Raw genomic sequence first — 23740 nt, 5'->3', positions numbered from 1 at the left:
TGTGCAGTATTGCTTTAAGCAATAAAGTAGAAAAAGCAAGAGGCAAACAGCTGAATCTTTGGCTAAGACCCAGCAGTGTATATGGCTCCATAACGGAAGCGTGCCACGACAGCCTGTGCCACATTTTGCCTTGCAATGCTGATGCTCTTCTCCACAGTGCTGACAGCAGCCGAGGCTGCACATACTCACAGAAACAATTTCAACTGCTGCTGCCAAGACTGCCTTGCATTTGCAGGAAAAAGTCCTCACTTGCACTGCCAAACTTCTGCAACAACACTTCTGGGAGAAGGAACTGCAGCTCCTTTCGCCAAGGAACAGAAGCGCCGCTGGCTTTGAAGAGCAGAGCTGTCGAAGGCACTACTTCGAGCTCCCAGCACTGTCCTCCTTGCCACCGGTGACAAAGGATCAACACCGCCTGGAAGCAAGGAATCCTTTCTGTGCTAAGCATTCTTATTCTGCAGCAAGCTGAACATGCTCCACAGACAGCAACATGCTCCACAGACGGGGCATTTGGCAGCCATGGCTTTGCCTTACATCTCATATACATATATGAAAAGTGGTGATTAATTGGAAAATACTGGAAAGTGTGGAACCTGAGCATGACATAAACAGTGTGGAATAAGGGGTTGGTATTGTCCTGGTTTCAGCTAGGTTAGGGTTCATTGTCCTCCTAGTAGCTGGTATGGTGCTGTGTTTTGGATTTAGCATGAGAATAATGCTGATAACATGCTGACGTTTTAGCGGTTGCCAAGCAGTGCTTACACTAAGCCAAGAACTTTTCAGCTTCCCATAGCACCCCACCAGCGAGGAGGCTGCGAGCGCACAAGAAGCTGGGAAGGGATTCAGTCGGGACAGCTGACCCAGGTTGGCCAAAGGGATGTCCCATACCATGTGGTGTCACGCTGAACAATTATATGGGGTAGCAGGCTGGAGTAGGAGAGGGACCGCTGCTTGAGGACAGGCTGGGCATTAGTCAGTGGGTGGTGAGCAAGGGCATTGTACATCACCTGCTTTGTGCATATTATTATTTCTCTTCCTTTTCTGTCCGATTAAACTGTCTTTATCTCAACCCACGAGCTTTTTATATGATCATAGCACTAGTCAAATCTATTCCTGACCAAAAGATGAAGGTGCAAGGCTTAACGAGAGGGAGGCCCTGTCTTGGTAGAGGAGAAGGAGCACAGCCCGTCAACTGCCTCTTTTAGGTTTCCAATCTCTTCTTTCTCCCCCAAACTAACTTTTTTTCTAACTTTTCTCTCACTTTGTCTTACTAAGGCTAACACTAACTCTTTCTCCTAGCACTAACCCTTTTTTCTTACTGACTGTGTCGGTCGAGACCATTTCTCAGGTGGCAAGTGGTAAGGCAGTGGCATCAAGTTGCCCCAACAGAGGTTTAGATTGTCTATCGGCAAGAATTTATTCATGAAAAGGTTGGTTAGGCATTGGAACAGGCTGCCCGCAGACGTGGTGGAGTCGCCATCCCTGGAGGTAGCTAAGAGACGTGGGCATGTGGCACTTAGGGATATGGTTTAGCAGTGGACTGAGAGTGCTAGCTTAATGGTTGGACACGATGATCTTAAAGGTCTTTTCCACCCCAAATAATTATATGTTTCTGGGAATTTTAAGAAATGAAGACCAAACTAAGAAACAAAGAATGGTGCCTTTTTAGTTTCTGAGCTTCCCACAATCTGATTCCCTAATAACTAACTATCTAGCAATACTGCCAGGAAAATGGTTCCTTTTACTTTACAGGGCTGGGAAATGACTTGAGATAAAATGTAGACAGACAGGTAAAGAGAGTATTTTAAGGAGGTTTATCAATATCCCATATTAATAGTAACACTATTTATTTTATCACTGCCTTCTACATTACTGATCACTGTCCTAAGCCAGAACCCACTGTGCTAAGTGGTTAAACGAGTGCCTAGGGCTGAGACAACGGAATCCCTGTTTACAATCAGAACTTGTGGTTATAATGTGATCTTTATCAAGGAAAGAAAGCACCATTGGCTGAAGAGCACAACTAGTCAATATTCTTTTAATGACAGGGTGAAAAGGATTCTAAATAAATAAATACATAAAAAGTTACCACAGATAGTAAGTAGTGTAATTACATAGCCTTGTTACCTGCCTTTTCTGAAGACTTTCCCATAGTTGACATATGGAATTGCAAGCTTACCTATATGTAAAGATATATTTACTTTATTCAATAATATTTATTCCTTACAAATTTACCAAATAAATTCCTGCTGTGGGATTTTATGGTAATGCAAGCAGACAACTGGCAATGTTGCCACCCAGATTCACCATCAGAATTCACAATCAGAATGTTGCGGGAAGGGATTGTGCCGCTCTAATCTGTGCTGGTGCAGACTCCGCTTGAGTATCACAGAATCACAGAATTGAAGGGGTCGGAAGGGACCTTGAAGATCATCAGGTCCAACCCCCCTGCCAAAGCAGGTTCCTTAGAGCAGGCTGCCCAGGTAGGCGTCCAGACAGGCCTTGAATATCTCCAGAGAAGGAGACTCCACAACCTCCCTGGGCAGCCTGTTCCAGTGCTCCGTCACCCTCACCGTGAAGTTCTTTCGCATGTTGGTGCGGAACTTCCTGTGCTCTATCTTGTGGCCATTACCCCTTGTCCTATCCCCACAAACCACTGAAAAAAGGTTGGCCAAATCCCTCTGTCTCCCACACCTCAGGTATTTATACACATTGATGAGATCCCCTCTCAGTCTTCTTTTCTCCGGGCTGAACAGACCCAGGTCTCTCAGCCTTTCCTCATAGGGAAGATGCTCCAGGACCCTTATCATCTTTGTGGCCCTCCGCTGGACTCGTTCCAGAAGACCCCTGTCTTTTTTGTACCGGGGAGCCCAGAACTGGACACAGTACTCCAGGTGAGGCCTGACCAGGGCAGAGTAGAGGGGGAGGATCACCTTCCTTGACCTGCTAGCCACGCTCCTTTTAATGCACGACAGAATCCCATTGGCCCTCTTGGCCACGAGGGCACACTGCTGGCTCATGGTCAACCTGTCTTCCACCAGGACCCCCAGGTCCTTCTCCTCAGAGCTCCTCTCCAGCAGGTCGTCCCCCAGCCTGTACTGATACATCTGGTTGTTCCTTCCCAGGTGCAGGACTCTACACTTTCTCTTATTAAATCTCATTTAGTTTCTTCCTGCCTGTCTCTCCAGCCAGTCCAGGTCTCGCTGAATGGCAGCACAGCCTTCTGGCATGTCAGCCACTCCTCCCAGCTTTGTGTCACCAGCGTACTTGCTGAGGGCAGACACTATTCCCTCATCAAGGTTGTCGATGAAGATGTTGAACAAGAGCGGACCCAGCACCGACCCCTGGGGAATGCCGCTAGTCATAGGTCACCAGCCGGACTCTGCGCCGCCGATCACAACCCTCTGAGCTTGGCCAGTCATCCAGTTCTCAACCCACCTTACTGCCCACTCCTCTATCCCATACTTCCTCAGCTTAGCTATCAGGATTTCATGGGAGACAGTATCGAAAGCCTTGCTAAAGTCAAGGTAGATGAGTGAGTGAGTGCCTGCAGTGAGGCAGGCGCTGATCTCTGCTCTCTGGGGACAGTGACAGGACCCGAGGGAACGGCATGAAGCTGTGACAGGGGAGGTTCAGGCTGGGTGTTAGGAAAAGATTCTTCACCGAGAGGGTGGTCGGGCACTGGAACAGGCTCCCCAAGGCATGGTCACAGCACTGAGTCTGCTGGAGTTCAAGAAGCATTTGGACAGCACTCTCAGATATAGGGTCTGCTTGTTGGTGGTCCTGTGTGGATTCTTGTGGGTCCTTCCAACTCAGGGTATTCTATGATTCTATGATTACTCTTTAACAAATTTCCAATAGCTGAGACTTCTTCCAGATGAATTTTTACTTTGATTTATATAGCTAGGAACAAGTTGTTTGTCATACCTAAGTGCCACAGTCTCCTTCTTCTGTTGAAAGACTTTGACAAATTATTATTTTTTACTAACATGTAAAAATATGCTTGGCTATATTAACTACACCTAAAAGAGACCACCTTCTTTTCTCCTTCAAGTTAATCTATAATTACAAGATGATGTCCGAAATAGCCACTTTGTGCCCTGGTCCTCTGTTATTTAGCGTAATAAAGTTTGCTTTCATATGTCAAAAAGCAGTATGAAAAAATGAAACTGGTATATGTTTGTCTAAACTGAGTAACCAAAGGATACACTCATAAGCTGTAGCTCTTGAAAGCAGGTCTAAAGAACCAAAGTAACAAAAACGATTTTGAGCTCAAGAGGTAAGATCTAACAAGGAGAATGGCTCTGCCACAAGCATGTCAGTCCACAGCTGGCTCCACTGCTGAAATTTAGGAGGCCAGAATTCATGGAAATCTGCAGGATTAAAAACTGTTCCCCTGCCTTGTCAAGTACCTCACCCAGAGGGAAGCCTTGCTAGTATTTACCTAAGAGAGGCCCTATTTGTGCACTGAAGTAAAAATAGAGTAAAAAGCAGTAAAAATAGAGATCCTCGGTGCTTTGGGGTCATTCAGGCCAAACACACGGTTAATCACAGAATCATAGAACCATAGAAAGGCTCGGGTTGGAAGGGACCTCAAAGATCATCTTGTTCCAATCTCCCTGCCAAAGGCAGGCATGCCACCCACTAGATCAGGTTGCTCAGGGCCTCATCCAACCTGGTCTTGAACACCTCCAGGGGTGGAGCATCCACAACCTCCCCAGGCAACCTGTTCCAGTGCCTCACCAACCTCTAAGTGAAGAATTTCCTCCTAGCCTCTAATCTAAATCTCCCCTCTTTTAATTTAAAACCATTCCCCAGGATGACTGTACTGCAAAAATTGCATAACATGAGGGAAAAATAAAAAATAAAACAGCCAGACTTTTGGAAAACTCAGTGGCAGGAAACTGTCAAAGAACCTTCTTAGCCCAATGACAGTATTTAGTATTAGTATTTAATATTATATTAAATTGTATTTAGTATTTAGTATTCTTAGCCCAACGACAGTGTGCCAGGAGGAAAACAACTAAATCACCCATCTCCAGAGGTCCATGGTATCTCTCCTGAGAATGCTGCCTCTCTGAGGGCAAAGCCAGAGGGACAGATACTCCCTCACCAGGCCTTCTCTACTGGACCTGCTTGCACAGTGCGCCATCTTCCCTACAGCCACCAGATGCTGGCCAAAGAGTGCTCTTCTGCTGTTAGATCCCCACTGCCCAAGTACATTGGCAGCAGCAGAGCTCTGGAACGCAGCAAAGGGCCAGGATAGCACGCTCCGTCTCTCTGTAGCACCACCTGCTGGAAATGAAAACAAACAACAGTTTTTAAAACAATCGTGTGAGCACTACCCTACCCTTCCCCGTATGCACTATTGTGCTAAGCAATACAGTTGAAAAAGCAAAGGGAAAACAGCTGAATCTTTGCCAAAGACCCAGCAGTGCATACGGCTCCAAAAGGGAAGCGTGCCATGACAGCCTGTGCCACATTTTGCCTTGCAATGCTGATGCTCTTCTCCACAGTGCTGACAGCAGCCGAGGCTGCACATACTCACAGAAACAATTTCAACTGCTGCTGCCAAGACTGCCTTGCATTTGCAGGAAAAAGTCCTCACTTGCACTGCCAAACTTCTGCAACAACACTTCTGGGAGAAGGAACTGCAGCTCCTTTCGCCAAGGAACAGAAGTGCTGTTGGCATTGAAGAGCAGAGCTGCCGAAGGCACTACTTCGACCTCCCAGCACTGTCCTCCTTGCCACCAGCCACAAAGGATCAACACCGCCTGGAAGCAAGGAATCCTTTCTGTTCTAAGCATTCTTATTCTGCAGCGAGCTGAACATGCTCCACAGACAGCAACATGCTCCACAGACGGGGCATTTGGCAGCCTTGGCTTTGCCTTACAAGAGACATTCCTCAGGCTCGTCTTGAAACTCACTTGACAGAAACCACCCCGAATGCCTGGAGATGACTGTAGATGACTTGGCTCAGCCAGAAGCTTGGGCGGGTTACCGAGACACCTCTTGCAGCAGGCCACCAGCAGCCTCTGTCACTGCTCACAGGCTTCCAAGAACCTTCCACCAGTCTTACCCTCCGGCAGGCAGAACCCCCCTGCCTCCTCCCAGTTACGCCTTCTCTTCTGACTGGCAGCCCAAACCGGCCTATGTGTCTGGCTTATGCAGTTGCCATGGGAACTAGAAATCCCTCCACATGCAACACACTGGGGGCCGACATTTTGTGGCGGGGAGGGAGCGCTCATCTCACAGTGCCTCTCTGATTGGCTGCGTGCTGTTCGAGCCACGTGCCCTGCGCTCGCCCGCTGATTGGTGGCCGGCTGCCTTTCGGCCGGGAAGCGCTAAATGTGAAAATACCTATCTACGATACGCGCAGTGTGTGTGTGTACGGACACGTGTATGTATATCCACAAATAAATGCAAATATGTGTAAATATATACAGTGGTTTTCTACACAGACACACTATTTATATACATGTATACATTTTTTGCTTACCTGTAATCGCATATGCATATTTGCATTTCTAAAAACACAGAAACAGTACTGCACGTGTGCAGTATTGCTTTAAGCAATAAAGTAGAAAAAACAAGAGGCAAACAGCTGAATCTTTGGATAAAACCCAGCAGTGTATATGGCTCCAAAAAGGAATCATGCCACGACAGCCTGTGCCACATTTTGCCTTGCAATGCTGATGCTCTTCTCCACAGTGCTGACAGCAGCCGAGGCTGCACATACTCACAGAAACAATTTCAACTGCTGTTGCCAAGACTGCCTTGCATTTGCAGGAAAAAGTCCTCACTTGCACTGCCAAACTTCTGCAACAACACTTCTGGGAGAAGGAACTGCAGCTCCTTTTGCCAAGGAACAGAAGCGCCGCTGGCTTTGAGCAGCAGAGCTGCCGAAAGCACTACTTCGAGCTCCCAGCACTGTCCTCCTTGCCACCGGTGACAAAGGATCAACACTGCTTGGAAGCAAGGAATCCTTTCAGTGCTAAGCATTCGTATTCTGCAGCAAGCTGAACATGCTCCACAGACGGGGCATTTGGCAGCCTTGGCTTTGCCTTACATGAGACATTCCTCAGGATCGTCTTGAAACTCACTTGACAGAAACCACCCCGAATGCCTGGACACGACTGTAGACGACTTGGCTCGGCCAGAATCTCAGGCAGGTTACCAAGACACTTCTTGCAGCAGGCCACCAGCAGCCTCTGTCACTGCTCACAGGCTTCCAAGAACCTTCCACCAGTCTTACCCTCCGGCAGGCAGAACCCCCCTGCCTCCTCCCAGTTACGCCTTCTCTTCTGACTGGCAGCCCAAACCGGCCTATGTGTCTGGCTTATGCAGTTGCCATGGGAACAAGAAATCCCTCCACATGCAACACACTGGGGGCCGACATTTTGTGGCGGGGAGGGAGCGCTCATCTCACAGTGCCTCTCTGATTGGCTGCGTGCTGTTCGAGCCACGTGCCCTGTGTTCGCCCGCTGATTGGTGGCCGGCTGCCTTTCGGCCGGGAAGCGCTAAATGTGAAAATACCTATCTACGATACGCGTAGTGTGTGTGTGTACGGACACGTGTATGTATATCCACAAATAAATGCAAATATGTGTAAATATACACAGTGGTTTTCTACACAGACACACTATTTATATACATGTATACATTTTTTGCTTACCTGTAATCGGATATGCATATTTGCATTTCTAAAAACACAGAAACAGTACTGCACGTGTGCAGTATTGTTTTAAGCAACAAAGTCAAAAAAGCAAGGGGCAAACGTCTGAATCTGTGGATAAGACCCAGCAGGTTATATGGCTCCTGAAAAGAAGCATGCAATGACAGCCTGTGCCATGCAGCCCAAACCGGCCTATGCGTTTAGCTTATGCAGTGGTCCATGGAAACAGGAAGTCCCTCCACGTGCAACACACTGGGGGCCGACATTTTGTGACGACCACCATTTTGTGATGGCCGACATTTTGTGGCAAGGGGGGAGCGCTCATCACACAGTGCTCCTCTGATTGGCTGCGTGCTGTTCAAGCCACGTTCCCTTCGCACGCTCGCTGATTGGTGGCCCGCTGCCTTTCGGCCCGGAAGCGCTAAATGTGAAAATACCTATCGAAGATACGCGCAGTATTTGTGTGTACAGACACGTGTATGTGTATCCACAAATAAATGCAAATATGAGGAAATATACCCAGTGGTTTTCTACACAGACACGCTGTTTTATATATACGTATACATTTCTTTACTTACCTGTAATCGTATATGCATATTTGCATTTCTAAAAACACAGAAACAATACTGTACGTGTGCAGTATTGCTTTAAGCAATAAAGTAGAAAAAGCAAGAGGCAAACAGCTGAATCTTTGGCTAAGACCCAGCAGTGTATATGGCTCCATAACGGAAGCGTGCCACGACAGCCTGTGCCACATCTTGCCTTGCAATGCTGATGCTCTTCTCCACAGTGCTGACAGCAGCCGAGGCTGCACATACTCACAGAAACAATTTCAACTGCTGCTGCCAAGACTGCCTTGCATTTGCAGGAAAAAGTCCTCACTTGCACTGCCAAACTTCTGCAACAACACTTCTGGGAGAAGGAACTGCAGCTCCTTTCGCCAAGGAACAGAAGCGCCGCTGGCTTTGAAGAGCAGAGCTGTCGAAGGCACTACTTCGAGCTCCCAGCACTGTCCTCCTTGCCACCGGTGACAAAGGATCAACACCGCTTGGAAGCAAGGAATCCTTTCTGTGCTAAGCATTCTTATTCTGCAGCAAGCTGAACATGCTCCACAGACAGCAACATGCTCCACAGATGGGGCATTTGGCAGCCATGGCTTTGCCTTACATCTCATATACATATATGAAAAGTGGTGATTAATTGGAAAATACTGGAAAGTGTGGAACGTGAGCATGACATAAACGGTGTGGAATAAGGGGTTGGTATTGTCCTGGTTTCAGCTAGGTTAGGGTTCATTGTCCTCCTAGTAGCTGGTATGGTGCTGTGTTTTGGATTTAGCATGAGAATAATGCTGATAACATGCTGACGTTTTAGCGGTTGCCAAGCAGTGCTTACACTAAGCCAAGAACTTTTCAGCTTCCCATAGCACCCCACCAGCGAGGAGGCTGCGAGCGCACAAGAAGCTGGGAAGGGATTCAGTCGGGACAGCTGACCCAGGTTGGCCAAAGGGATGTCCCATACCATGTGGTGTCACGCTGAACAATTATATGGGGTAGCAGGCTGGAGTAGGAGAGGGACCGCTGCTTGGGGACAGGCTGGGCATTAGTCAGTGGGTGGTGAGCAGGTACATCACCTGCTTTGTGCATATTATTATTTCTCTTCCTTTTCTGTCCGATTAAACTGTCTTTATCTCAACCCACGAGCTTTTTATATGATCATAGCACTAGTCAAATCTATTCCTGACCAAAAGATGAAGGCGCAAGGCTTAACGAGAGCGAGGCCCTGTCTTGGTAGAGGAGAAGGAGCACAGCCCGTCAACTGCCTCTTTTAGGTTTCCAATCTCTTCTTTCTCCCCCAAACTAACTTTTTTTCTAACTTTTCTCTCACTTTGTCTTACTGAGGCTAACACTAACTCTTTCTCCTAGCACTAACCCTTTTTTCTTACTGACTGTGTCGGTCGAGACCATTTCTCAGGTGGCAAGTGGTAAGGCAATGGCATCAAGTTGCCCCAACAGAGGTTTAGATTGTCTATCGGCAAGAATTTATTCATGAAAAGGTTGGTTAGGCATTGGAACAGGCTGCCCGCAGACGTGGTGGAGTCGCCATCCCTGGAGGTAGCTAAGAGACGTGGGCATGTGGCACTTAGGGATATGGTTTAGCAGTGGACTGAGAGTGCTAGCTTAATGGTTGGACACGATGATCTTAAAGGTCTTTTCCACCCCAAATAATTATATGTTTCTGGGAATTTTAAGAAATGAAGACCAAACTAAGAAACAAAGAATGGTGCCTTTTTAGTTTCTGAGCTTCCCACAATCTGATTCCCTAATAACTAACTATCTAGCAATACTGCCAGGAAAATGGTTCCTTTTACTTTACAGGGCTGGGAAATGACTTGAGATAAAATGTAGACAGACAGGTAAAGAGAATATTTTAAGGAGGTTTATCAATATCCCATATTAATAGTAACACTATTTATTTTATCACTGCCTTCTACATTACTGATCACTGTCCTAAGCCAGAACCCACTGTGCTAAGTGGTTAAACGAGTGCCTAGGGCTGAGACAACGGAATCCCTGTTTACAATCAGAACTTGTGGTTATAATGTGATCTTTATCAAGGAAAGAAAGCACCATTGGCTGAAGAGCACAACTAGTCAATATTCTTTTAATGACAGGGTGAAAAGAATTCTAAATAAATAAATACATAAAAAGTTACCACAGATAGTAAGTAGTGTAATTACATAGCCTTGTTACCTGCCTTTTCTGAAGACTTTCCCATAGTTGACATATGGAATTGCAAGCTTACCTATATGTAAAGATATATTTACTTTATTCAATAATATTTATTCCTTACAAATTTACCAAATAAATTCCTGCTGTGGGATTTTATGGTAATGCAAGCAGACAACTGGCAATGTTGCCACCCAGATTCACCATCAGAATTCACAATCAGAATGTTGCGGGAAGGGATTGTGCCACTCTAATCTGTGCTGGTGCAGACTCCGCTTGAGTATCACAGAATCACAGAATTGAAGGGGTCGGAAGGGACCTTGAAGATCATCAGGTCCAACCCCCCTGCCAAAGCAGGTTCCTTAGAGCAGGCTGCCCAGGTAGGCGTCCAGACAGGCCTTGAATATCTCCAGAGAAGGAGACTCCACAACCTCCCTGGGCAGCCTGTTCCAGTGCTCCGTCACCCTCACCGTGAAGTTCTTTCGCATGTTGGTGCGGAACTTCCTGTGCTCTATCTTGTGGCCATTACCCCTTGTCCTATCCCCACAAACCACTGAAAAAAGGTTGGCCAAATCCCTCTGTCTCCCACACCTCAGGTATTTATACACATTGATGAGATCCCCTCTCAGTCTTCTTTTCTCCGGGCTGAACAGACCCAGGTCTCTCAGCCTTTCCTCATAGGGAAGATGCTCCAGGACCCTTATCATCTTTGTGGCCCTCCGCTGGACTCGTTCCAGAAGACCCCTGTCTTTTTTGTACCGGGGAGCCCAGAACTGGACACAGTACTCCAGGTGAGGCCTGACCAGGGCAGAGTAGAGGGGGAGGATCACCTTCCTTGACCTGCTAGCCACGCTCCTTTTAATGCACGACAGAATCCCATTGGCCCTCTTGGCCACGAGGGCACACTGCTGGCTCATGGTCAACCTGTCTTCCACCAGGACCCCCAGGTCCTTCTCCTCAGAGCTCCTCTCCAGCAGGTCGTCCCCCAGCCTGTACTGATACATCTGGTTGTTCCTTCCCAGGTGCAGGACTCTACACTTTCTCTTATTAAATCTCATTTAGTTTCTTCCTGCCTGTCTCTCCAGCCAGTCCAGGTCTCGCTGAATGGCAGCACAGCCTTCTGGCATGTCAGCCACTCCTCCCAGCTTTGTGTCACCAGCGTACTTGCTGAGGGCAGACACTATTCCCTCATCAAGGTTGTCGATGAAGATGTTGAACAAGAGCGGACCCAGCACCGACCCCTGGGGAATGCCGCTAGTCATAGGTCACCAGCCGGACTCTGCGCCGCCGATCACAACCCTCTGAGCTTGGCCAGTCATCCAGTTCTCAACCCACCTTACTGCCCACTCCTCTATCCCATACTTCCTCAGCTTAGCTATCAGGATTTCATGGGAGACAGTATCGAAAGCCTTGCTAAAGTCAAGGTAGATGAGTGAGTGAGTGCCTGCAGTGAGGCAGGCGCTGATCTCTGCTCTCTGGGGACAGTGACAGGACCCGAGGGAACGGCATGAAGCTGTGACAGGGGAGGTTCAGGCTGGGTGTTAGGAAAAGATTCTTCACCGAGAGGGTGGTCGGGCACTGGAACAGGCTCCCCAAGGCATGGTCACAGCACTGAGTCTGCTGGAGTTCAAGAAGCATTTGGACAGCACTCTCAGATATAGGGTCTGCTTGTTGGTGGTCCTGTGTGGATTCTTGTGGGTCCTTCCAACTCAGGGTATTCTATGATTCTATGATTACTCTTTAACAAATTTCCAATAGCTGAGACTTCTTCCAGATGAATTTTTACTTTGATTTATATAGCTAGGAACAAGTTGTTTGTCATACCTAAGTGCCACAGTCTCCTTCTTCTGTTGAAAGACTTTGACAAATTATTATTTTTTACTAACATGTAAAAATATGCTTGGCTATATTAACTACACCTAAAAGAGACCACCTTCTTTTCTCCTTCAAGTTAATCTATAATTACAAGATGATGTCCGAAATAGCCACTTTGTGCCCTGGTCCTCTGTTATTTAGCGTAATAAAGTTTGCTTTCATATGTCAAAAAGCAGTATGAAAAAATGAAACTGGTATATGTTTGTCTAAACTGAGTAACCAAAGGATACACTCATAAGCTGTAGCTCTTGAAAGCAGGTCTAAAGAACCAAAGTAACAAAAACGATTTTGAGCTCAAGAGGTAAGATCTAACAAGGAGAATGGCTCTGCCACAAGCATGTCAGTCCACAGCTGGCTCCACTGCTGAAATTTAGGAGGCCAGAATTCATGGAAATCTGCAGGATTAAAAACTGTTCCCCTGCCTTGTCAAGTACCTCACCCAGAGGGAAGCCTTGCTAGTATTTACCTAAGAGAGGCCCTATTTGTGCACTGAAGTAAAAATAGAGTAAAAAGCAGTAAAAATAGAGATCCTCGGTGCTTTGGGGTCATTCAGGCCAAACACACGGTTAATCACAGAATCATAGAACCATAGAAAGGCTCGGGTTGGAAGGGACCTCAAAGATCATCTTGTTCCAATCTCCCTGCCAAAGGCAGGCATGCCACCCACTAGATCAGGTTGCTCAGGGCCTCATCCAACCTGGTCTTGAACACCTCCAGGGGTGGAGCATCCACAACCTCCCCAGGCAACCTGTTCCAGTGCCTCACCAACCTCTAAGTGAAGAATTTCCTCCTAGCCTCTAATCTAAATCTCCCCTCTTTTAATTTAAAACCATTCCCCAGGATGACTGTACTGCAAAAATTGCATAACATGAGGGAAAAATAAAAAATAAAACAGCCAGACTTTTGGAAAACTCAGTGGCAGGAAACTGTCAAAGAACCTTCTTAGCCCAATGACAGTATTTAGTATTAGTATTTAATATTATATTAAATTGTATTTAGTATTTAGTATTCTTAGCCCAACGACAGTGTGCCAGGAGGAAAACAACTAAATCACCCATCTCCAGAGGTCCATGGTATCTCTCCTGAGAATGCTGCCTCTCTGAGGGCAAAGCCAGAGGGACAGATACTCCCTCACCAGGCCTTCTCTACTGGACCTGCTTGCACAGTGCGCCATCTTCCCTACAGCCACCAGATGCTGGCCAAAGAGTGCTCTTCTGCTGTTAGATCCCCACTGCCCAAGTACATTGGCAGCAGCAGAGCTCTGGAACGCAGCAAAGGGCCAGGATAGCACGCTCCGTCTCTCTGTAGCACCACCTGCTGGAAATGAAAACAAACAACAGTTTTTAAAACAATCGTGTGAGCACTACCCTACCCTTCCCCGTATGCACTATTGTGCTAAGCAATACAGTTGAAAAAGCAAAGGGAAAACAGCTGAATCTTTGCCAAAGACCCAGCAGTGCATACGGCTCCAAAAGGGAAGCGTGCCATGACAGCCTGTGCCACATTTTGCCTTGCAATGCTGATGCTCTTCTCCACAGTGCTGACAGCAGCCGAGGCTGCACATACTCACAGAAACAATTTCAACTGCTGCTGCCAAGACTGCCTTGCATTTGCAGGAAAAAGTCCTCACTTGCACTGCCAAACTTCTGCAACAACACTTCTGGGAGAAGGAACTGCAGCTCCTTTCGCCAAGGAACAGAAGTGCTGTTGGCATTGAAGAGCAGAGCTGCCGAAGGCACTACTTCGACCTCCCAGCACTGTCCTCCTTGCCACCAGCCACAAAGGATCAACACCGCCTGGAAGCAAGGAATCCTTTCTGTTCTAAGCATTCTTATTCTGCAGCGAGCTGAACATGCTCCACAGACAGCAACATGCTCCACAGACGGGGCATTTGGCAGCCTTGGCTTTGCCTTACAAGAGACATTCCTCAGGCTCGTCTTGAAACTCACTTGACAGAAACCACCCCGAATGCCTGGAGATGACTGTAGATGACTTGGCTCAGCCAGAAGCTTGGGCGGGTTACCGAGACACCTCTTGCAGCAGGCCACCAGCAGCCTCTGTCACTGCTCACAGGCTTCCAAGAACCTTCCACCAGTCTTACCCTCCGGCAGGCAGAACCCCCCTGCCTCCTCCCAGTTACGCCTTCTCTTCTGACTGGCAGCCCAAACCGGCCTATGTGTCTGGCTTATGCAGTTGCCATGGGAACTAGAAATCCCTCCACATGCAACACACTGGGGGCCGACATTTTGTGGCGGGGAGGGAGCGCTCATCTCACAGTGCCTCTCTGATTGGCTGCGTGCTGTTCGAGCCACGTGCCCTGCGCTCGCCCGCTGATTGGTGGCCGGCTGCCTTTCGGCCGGGAAGCGCTAAATGTGAAAATACCTATCTACGATACGCGCAGTGTGTGTGTGTACGGACACGTGTATGTATATCCACAAATAAATGCAAATATGTGTAAATATATACAGTGGTTTTCTACACAGACACACTATTTATATACATGTATACATTTTTTGCTTACCTGTAATCGCATATGCATATTTGCATTTCTAAAAACACAGAAACAGTACTGCACGTGTGCAGTATTGCTTTAAGCAATAAAGTAGAAAAAACAAGAGGCAAACAGCTGAATCTTTGGATAAAACCCAGCAGTGTATATGGCTCCAAAAAGGAATCATGCCACGACAGCCTGTGCCACATTTTGCCTTGCAATGCTGATGCTCTTCTCCACAGTGCTGACAGCAGCCGAGGCTGCACATACTCACAGAAACAATTTCAACTGCTGTTGCCAAGACTGCCTTGCATTTGCAGGAAAAAGTCCTCACTTGCACTGCCAAACTTCTGCAACAACACTTCTGGGAGAAGGAACTGCAGCTCCTTTTGCCAAGGAACAGAAGCGCCGCTGGCTTTGAGCAGCAGAGCTGCCGAAAGCACTACTTCGAGCTCCCAGCACTGTCCTCCTTGCCACCGGTGACAAAGGATCAACACTGCTTGGAAGCAAGGAATCCTTTCAGTGCTAAGCATTCGTATTCTGCAGCAAGCTGAACATGCTCCACAGACGGGGCATTTGGCAGCCTTGGCTTTGCCTTACATGAGACATTCCTCAGGATCGTCTTGAAACTCACTTGACAGAAACCACCCCGAATGCCTGGACACGACTGTAGACGACTTGGCTCGGCCAGAATCTCAGGCAGGTTACCAAGACACTTCTTGCAGCAGGCCACCAGCAGCCTCTGTCACTGCTCACAGGCTTCCAAGAACCTTCCACCAGTCTTACCCTCCGGCAGGCAGAACCCCCCTGCCTCCTCCCAGTTACGCCTTCTCTTCTGACTGGCAGCCCAAACCGGCCTATGTGTCTGGCTTATGCAGTTGCCATGGGAACAAGAAATCCCTCCACATGCAACACACTGGGGGCCGACATTTTGTGGCGGGGAGGGAGCGCTCATCTCACAGTGCCTCTCTGATTGGCTGCGTGCTGTTCGAGCCACGTGCCCTGTGTTCGCCCGCTGATTGGTGGCCGGCTGCCTTTCGGCCGGGAAGCGCTAAATGTGAAAATACCTATCTACGATACGCGTAGTGTGTGTGTGTACGGACACGTGTATGTATATCCACAAATAAATGCAAATATGTGTAAATATACACAGTGGTTTTCTACACAGACACACTATTTATATACATGTATACATTTTTTGCTTACCTGTAATCGGATATGCATATTTGCATTTCTAAAAACACAGAAACAGTACTGCACGTGTGCAGTATTGTTTTAAGCAACAAAGTCAAAAAAGCAAGGGGCAAACGTCTGAATCTGTGGATAAGACCCAGCAGGTTATATGGCTCCTGAAAAGAAGCATGCAATGACAGCCTGTGCCATGCAGCCCAAACCGGCCTATGCGTTTAGCTTATGCAGTGGTCCATGGAAACAGGAAGTCCCTCCACGTGCAACACACTGGGGGCCGACATTTTGTGACGACCACCATTTTGTGATGGCCGACATTTTGTGGCAAGGGGGGAGCGCTCATCACACAGTGCTCCTCTGATTGGCTGCGTGCTGTTCAAGCCACGTTCCCTTCGCACGCTCGCTGATTGGTGGCCCGCTGCCTTTCGGCCCGGAAGCGCTAAATGTGAAAATACCTATCGAAGATACGCGCAGTATTTGTGTGTACAGACACGTGTATGTGTATCCACAAATAAATGCAAATATGAGGAAATATACCCAGTGGTTTTCTACACAGACACGCTGTTTTATATATACGTATACATTTCTTTACTTACCTGTAATCGTATATGCATATTTGCATTTCTAAAAACACAGAAACAATACTGTACGTGTGCAGTATTGCTTTAAGCAATAAAGTAGAAAAAGCAAGAGGCAAACAGCTGAATCTTTGGCTAAGACCCAGCAGTGTATATGGCTCCATAACGGAAGCGTGCCACGACAGCCTGTGCCACATCTTGCCTTGCAATGCTGATGCTCTTCTCCACAGTGCTGACAGCAGCCGAGGCTGCACATACTCACAGAAACAATTTCAACTGCTGCTGCCAAGACTGCCTTGCATTTGCAGGAAAAAGTCCTCACTTGCACTGCCAAACTTCTGCAACAACACTTCTGGGAGAAGGAACTGCAGCTCCTTTCGCCAAGGAACAGAAGCGCCGCTGGCTTTGAAGAGCAGAGCTGTCGAAGGCACTACTTCGAGCTCCCAGCACTGTCCTCCTTGCCACCGGTGACAAAGGATCAACACCGCTTGGAAGCAAGGAATCCTTTCTGTGCTAAGCATTCTTATTCTGCAGCAAGCTGAACATGCTCCACAGACAGCAACATGCTCCACAGATGGGGCATTTGGCAGCCATGGCTTTGCCTTACATCTCATATACATATATGAAAAGTGGTGATTAATTGGAAAATACTGGAAAGTGTGGAACGTGAGCATGACATAAACGGTGTGGAATAAGGGGTTGGTATTGTCCTGGTTTCAGCTAGGTTAGGGTTCATTGTCCTCCTAGTAGCTGGTATGGTGCTGTGTTTTGGATTTAGCATGAGAATAACGCTGATAACATGCTGACGTTTTAGCGGTTGCCAAGCAGTGCTTACACTAAGCCAAGAACTTTTCAGCTTCCCATAGCACCCCACCAGCGAGGAGGCTGCGAGCGCACAAGAAGCTGGGAAGGGATTCAGTCGGGACAGCTGACCCAGGTTGGCCAAAGGGATGTCCCATACCATGTGGTGTCACGCTGAACAATTATATGGGGTAGCAGGCTGGAGTAGGAGAGGGACCGCTGCTTGGGGACAGGCTGGGCATTAGTCAGTGGGTGGTGAGCAGGTACATCACCTGCTTTGTGCATATTATTATTTCTCTTCCTTTTCTGTCCGATTAAACTGTCTTTATCTCAACCCACGAGCTTTTTATATGATCATAGCACTAGTCAAATCTATTCCTGACCAAAAGATGAAGGCGCAAGGCTTAACGAGAGCGAGGCCCTGTCTTGGTAGAGGAGAAGGAGCACAGCCCGTCAACTGCCTCTTTTAGGTTTCCAATCTCTTCTTTCTCCCCCAAACTAACTTTTTTTCTAACTTTTCTCTCACTTTGTCTTACTGAGGCTAACACTAACTCTTTCTCCTAGCACTAACCCTTTTTTCTTACTGACTGTGTCGGTCGAGACCATTTCTCAGGTGGCAAGTGGTAAGGCAATGGCATCAAGTTGCCCCAACAGAGGTTTAGATTGTCTATCGGCAAGAATTTATTCATGAAAAGGTTGGTTAGGCATTGGAACAGGCTGCCCGCAGACGTGGTGGAGTCGCCATCCCTGGAGGTAGCTAAGAGACGTGGGCATGTGGCACTTAGGGATATGGTTTAGCAGTGGACTGAGAGTGCTAGCTTAATGGTTGGACACGATGATCTTAAAGGTCTTTTCCACCCCAAATAATTATATGTTTCTGGGAATTTTAAGAAATGAAGACCAAACTAAGAAACAAAGAATGGTGCCTTTTTAGTTTCTGAGCTTCCCACAATCTGATTCCCTAATAACTAACTATCTAGCAATACTGCCAGGAAAATGGTTCCTTTTACTTTACAGGGCTGGGAAATGACTTGAGATAAAATGTAGACAGACAGGTAAAGAGAATATTTTAAGGAGGTTTATCAATATCCCATATTAATAGTAACACTATTTATTTTATCACTGCCTTCTACATTACTGATCACTGTCCTAAGCCAGAACCCACTGTGCTAAGTGGTTAAACGAGTGCCTAGGGCTGAGACAACGGAATCCCTGTTTACAATCAGAACTTGTGGTTATAATGTGATCTTTATCAAGGAAAGAAAGCACCATTGGCTGAAGAGCACAACTAGTCAATATTCTTTTAATGACAGGGTGAAAAGAATTCTAAATAAATAAATACATAAAAAGTTACCACAGATAGTAAGTAGTGTAATTACATAGCCTTGTTACCTGCCTTTTCTGAAGACTTTCCCATAGTTGACATATGGAATTGCAAGCTTACCTATATGTAAAGATATATTTACTTTATTCAATAATATTTATTCCTTACAAATTTACCAAATAAATTCCTGCTGTGGGATTTTATGGTAATGCAAGCAGACAACTGGCAATGTTGCCACCCAGATTCACCATCAGAATTCACAATCAGAATGTTGCGGGAAGGGATTGTGCCACTCTAATCTGTGCTGGTGCAGACTCCGCTTGAGTATCACAGAATCACAGAATTGAAGGGGTCGGAAGGGACCTTGAAGATCATCAGGTCCAACCCCCCTGCCAAAGCAGGTTCCTTAGAGCAGGCTGCCCAGGTAGGCGTCCAGACAGGCCTTGAATATCTCCAGAGAAGGAGACTCCACAACCTCCCTGGGCAGCCTGTTCCAGTGCTCCGTCACCCTCACCGTGAAGTTCTTTCGCATGTTGGTGCGGAACTTCCTGTGCTCTATCTTGTGGCCATTACCCCTTGTCCTATCCCCACAAACCACTGAAAAAAGGTTGGCCAAATCCCTCTGTCTCCCACACCTCAGGTATTTATACACATTGATGAGATCCCCTCTCAGTCTTCTTTTCTCCGGGCTGAACAGACCCAGGTCTCTCAGCCTTTCCTCATAGGGAAGATGCTCCAGGACCCTTATCATCTTTGTGGCCCTCCGCTGGACTCGTTCCAGAAGACCCCTGTCTTTTTTGTACCGGGGAGCCCAGAACTGGACACAGTACTCCAGGTGAGGCCTGACCAGGGCAGAGTAGAGGGGGAGGATCACCTTCCTTGACCTGCTAGCCACGCTCCTTTTAATGCACGACAGAATCCCATTGGCCCTCTTGGCCACGAGGGCACACTGCTGGCTCATGGTCAACCTGTCTTCCACCAGGACCCCCAGGTCCTTCTCCTCAGAGCTCCTCTCCAGCAGGTCGTCCCCCAGCCTGTACTGATACATCTGGTTGTTCCTTCCCAGGTGCAGGACTCTACACTTTCTCTTATTAAATCTCATTTAGTTTCTTCCTGCCTGTCTCTCCAGCCAGTCCAGGTCTCGCTGAATGGCAGCACAGCCTTCTGGCATGTCAGCCACTCCTCCCAGCTTTGTGTCACCAGCGTACTTGCTGAGGGCAGACACTATTCCCTCATCAAGGTTGTCGATGAAGATGTTGAACAAGAGCGGACCCAGCACCGACCCCTGGGGAATGCCGCTAGTCATAGGTCACCAGCCGGACTCTGCGCCGCCGATCACAACCCTCTGAGCTTGGCCAGTCATCCAGTTCTCAACCCACCTTACTGCCCACTCCTCTATCCCATACTTCCTCAGCTTAGCTATCAGGATTTCATGGGAGACAGTATCGAAAGCCTTGCTAAAGTCAAGGTAGATGAGTGAGTGAGTGCCTGCAGTGAGGCAGGCGCTGATCTCTGCTCTCTGGGGACAGTGACAGGACCCGAGGGAACGGCATGAAGCTGTGACAGGGGAGGTTCAGGCTGGGTGTTAGGAAAAGATTCTTCACCGAGAGGGTGGTCGGGCACTGGAACAGGCTCCCCAAGGCATGGTCACAGCACTGAGTCTGCTGGAGTTCAAGAAGCATTTGGACAGCACTCTCAGATATAGGGTCTGCTTGTTGGTGGTCCTGTGTGGATTCTTGTGGGTCCTTCCAACTCAGGGTATTCTATGATTCTATGATTACTCTTTAACAAATTTCCAATAGCTGAGACTTCTTCCAGATGAATTTTTACTTTGATTTATATAGCTAGGAACAAGTTGTTTGTCATACCTAAGTGCCACAGTCTCCTTCTTCTGTTGAAAGACTTTGACAAATTATTATTTTTTACTAACATGTAAAAATATGCTTGGCTATATTAACTACACCTAAAAGAGACCACCTTCTTTTCTCCTTCAAGTTAATCTATAATTACAAGATGATGTCCGAAATAGCCACTTTGTGCCCTGGTCCTCTGTTATTTAGCGTAATAAAGTTTGCTTTCATATGTCAAAAAGCAGTATGAAAAAATGAAACTGGTATATGTTTGTCTAAACTGAGTAACCAAAGGATACACTCATAAGCTGTAGCTCTTGAAAGCAGGTCTAAAGAACCAAAGTAACAAAAACGATTTTGAGCTCAAGGGGTAAGATCTAACAAGGAGAATGGCTCTGCCACAAGCATGTCAGTCCACAGCTGGCTCCACTGCTGAAATTTAGGAGGCCAGAATTCATGGAAATCTGCAGGATTAAAAACTGTTCCCCTGCCTTGTCAAGTACCTCACCCAGAGGGAAGCCTTGCTAGTATTTACCTAAGAGAGGCCCTATTTGTGCACTGAAGTAAAAATAGAGTAAAAAGCAGTAAAAATAGAGATCCTCGGTGCTTTGGGGTCATTCAGGCCAAACACACGGTTAATCACAGAATCATAGAACCATAGAAAGGCTCGGGTTGGAAGGGACCTCAAAGATCATCTTGTTCCAATCTCCCTGCCAAAGGCAGGCATGCCACCCACTAGATCAGGTTGCTCAGGGCCTCATCCAACCTGGTCTTGAACACCTCCAGGGGTGGAGCATCCACAACCTCCCCAGGCAACCTGTTCCAGTGCCTCACCAACCTCTAAGTGAAGAATTTCCTCCTAGCCTCTAATCTAAATCTCCCCTCTTTTAATTTAAAACCATTCCCCAGGATGACTGTACTGCAAAAATTGCATAACATGAGGGAAAAATAAAAAATAAAACAGCCAGACTTTTGGAAAACTCAGTGGCAGGAAACTGTCAAAGAACCTTCTTAGCCCAACGACAGTATTTAGTATTAGTATTTAATATTATATTAAATTGTATTTAGTATTTAGTATTCTTAGCCCAACGACAGTGTGCCAGGAGGAAAACAACTAAATCACCCATCTCCAGAGGTCCATGGTATCTCTCCTGAGAATGCTGCCTCTCTGAGGGCAAAGCCAGAGGGACAGATACTCCCTCACCAGGCCTTCTCTACTGGACCTGCTTGCACAGTGCGCCATCTTCCCTACAGCCACCAGATGCTGGCCAAAGAGTGCTCTTCTGCTGTTAGATCCCCACTGCCCAAGTACATTGGCAGCAGCAGAGCTCTGGAACGCAGCAAAGGGCCAGGATAGCACGCTCCGTCTCTCTGTAGCACCACCTGCTGGAAATGAAAACAAACAACAGTTTTTAAAACAATCGTGTGAGCACTACCCTACCCTTCCCCGTATGCACTATTGTGCTAAGCAATACAGTTGAAAAAGCAAAGGGAAAACAGCTGAATCTTTGCCAAAGACCCAGCAGTGCATACGGCTCCAAAAGGGAAGCGTGCCATGACAGCCTGTGCCACATTTTGCCTTGCAATGCTGATGCTCTTCTCCACAGTGCTGACAGCAGCCGAGGCTGCACATACTCACAGAAACAATTTCAACTGCTGCTGCCAAGACTGCCTTGCATTTGCAGGAAAAAGTCCTCACTTGCACTGCCAAACTTCTGCAACAACACTTCTGGGAGAAGGAACTGCAGCTCCTTTCACCAAGGAACAGAAGTGCTGTTGGCATTGAAGAGCAGAGCTGCCGAAGGCACTACTTCGACCTCCCAGCACTGTCCTCCTTGCCACCAGCCACAAAGGATCAACACCGCCTGGAAGCAAGGAATCCTTTCTGTTCTAAGCATTCTTATTCTGCAGCGAGCTGAACATGCTCCACAGACAGCAACATGCTCCACAGACGGGGCATTTGGCAGCCTTGGCTTTGCCTTACAAGAGACATTCCTCAGGCTCGTCTTGAAACTCACTTGACAGAAACCACCCCGAATGCCTGGAGATGACTGTAGATGACTTGGCTCAGCCAGAAGCTTGGGCGGGTTACCAAGACACCTCTTGCAGCAGGCCACCAGCAGCCTCTGTCACTGCTCACAGGCTTCCAAGAACCTTCCACCAGTCTTACCCTCCGGCAGGCAGAACCCCCCTGCCTCCTCCCAGTTACGCCTTCTCTTCTGACTGGCAGCCCAAACCGGCCTATGTGTCTGGCTTATGCAGTTGCCATGGGAACAAGAAATCCCTCCACGTGCAACACACTGGGGGCCGACATTTTGTGGCGGGGAGGGAGCGCTCATCTCACAGTGCCTCTCTGATTGGCTGCGTGCTGTTCGAGCCACGTGCCCTGCGCTCGCCCGCTGATTGGTGGCCGGCTGCCTTTCGGCCGGGAAGCGCTAAATGTGAAAATACCTATCTACGATACGTACAGTGTGTGTGTGTACGGACACGTGTATGTATATCCACAAATAAATGCAAATATGTGTAAATATACCCAGTGGTTTTCTACACAGACACACTATTTATATACATGTATACATTTTTTGCTTCCCTGTAATCGCATATGCATATTTGCATTTCTAAAAACACAGAAACAGTACTGCACGTGTGCAGTATTGCTTTAAGCAATAAAGTAGAAAAAACAAGAGGCAAACAGCTGAATCTTTGGCTAAAACCCAGCAGTGTATATGGCTCCAAAAAGGAATCATGCCACGACAGCCTGTGCCACATCTTGCCTTGCAATGCTGATGCTCTTCTCCACAGTGCTGACAGCAGCCGAGGCTGCACATACTCACAGAAACAATTTCAACTGCTGTTGCCAAGACTGCCTTGCATTTGCAGGAAAAAGTCCTCACTTGCACTGCCAAACTTCTGCAACAACACTTCTGGGAGAAGGAACTGCAGCTCCTTTCGCCAAGGAACAGAAGCGCCGCTGGCTTTGAGCAGCAGAGCTGCCGAAAGCACTACTTCGAGCTCCCAGCACTGTCCTCCTTGCCACCGGTGACAAAGCATCAACACTGCTTGGAAGCAAGGAATCCTTTCAGTGCTAAGCATTCGTATTCTGCAGCAAGCTGAACATGCTCCACAGACGGGGCATTTGGCAGCCTTGGCTTTGCCTTACATGAGACATTCCTCAGGATCATCTTGAAACTCACTTGACAGAAACCACCCCGAATGCCTGGACACGACT

At 47.5% G+C, this 23740-nt stretch overlaps 1 long non-coding RNA gene across 1 annotated transcript in view; it reads right to left on the bottom strand.

Annotated features, from left to right (window-relative positions):
• Positions 1 to 375, bottom strand: part of LOC118259489 (uncharacterized) — a 34171-nt gene extending 33796 nt beyond the window's left edge. The window contains exon 1 of the long non-coding RNA XR_007709315.1: positions 190 to 375. This is a non-coding gene — a long non-coding RNA (uncharacterized LOC118259489). The remainder of the gene's footprint in view (positions 1 to 189) is intronic.
• Positions 376 to 23740: the final 23365 nt, after the last annotated feature.

Source organism: Cygnus atratus, chromosome Z (genome assembly GCF_013377495.2).
Source record: "Cygnus atratus isolate AKBS03 ecotype Queensland, Australia chromosome Z, CAtr_DNAZoo_HiC_assembly, whole genome shotgun sequence".
NCBI classification, from domain to species: domain Eukaryota; kingdom Metazoa; phylum Chordata; class Aves; order Anseriformes; family Anatidae; genus Cygnus; species Cygnus atratus.
The sequence above is the reverse complement of the archived record's forward strand: the minus strand, read 5'-3'. Positions and strand labels throughout refer to the sequence as shown.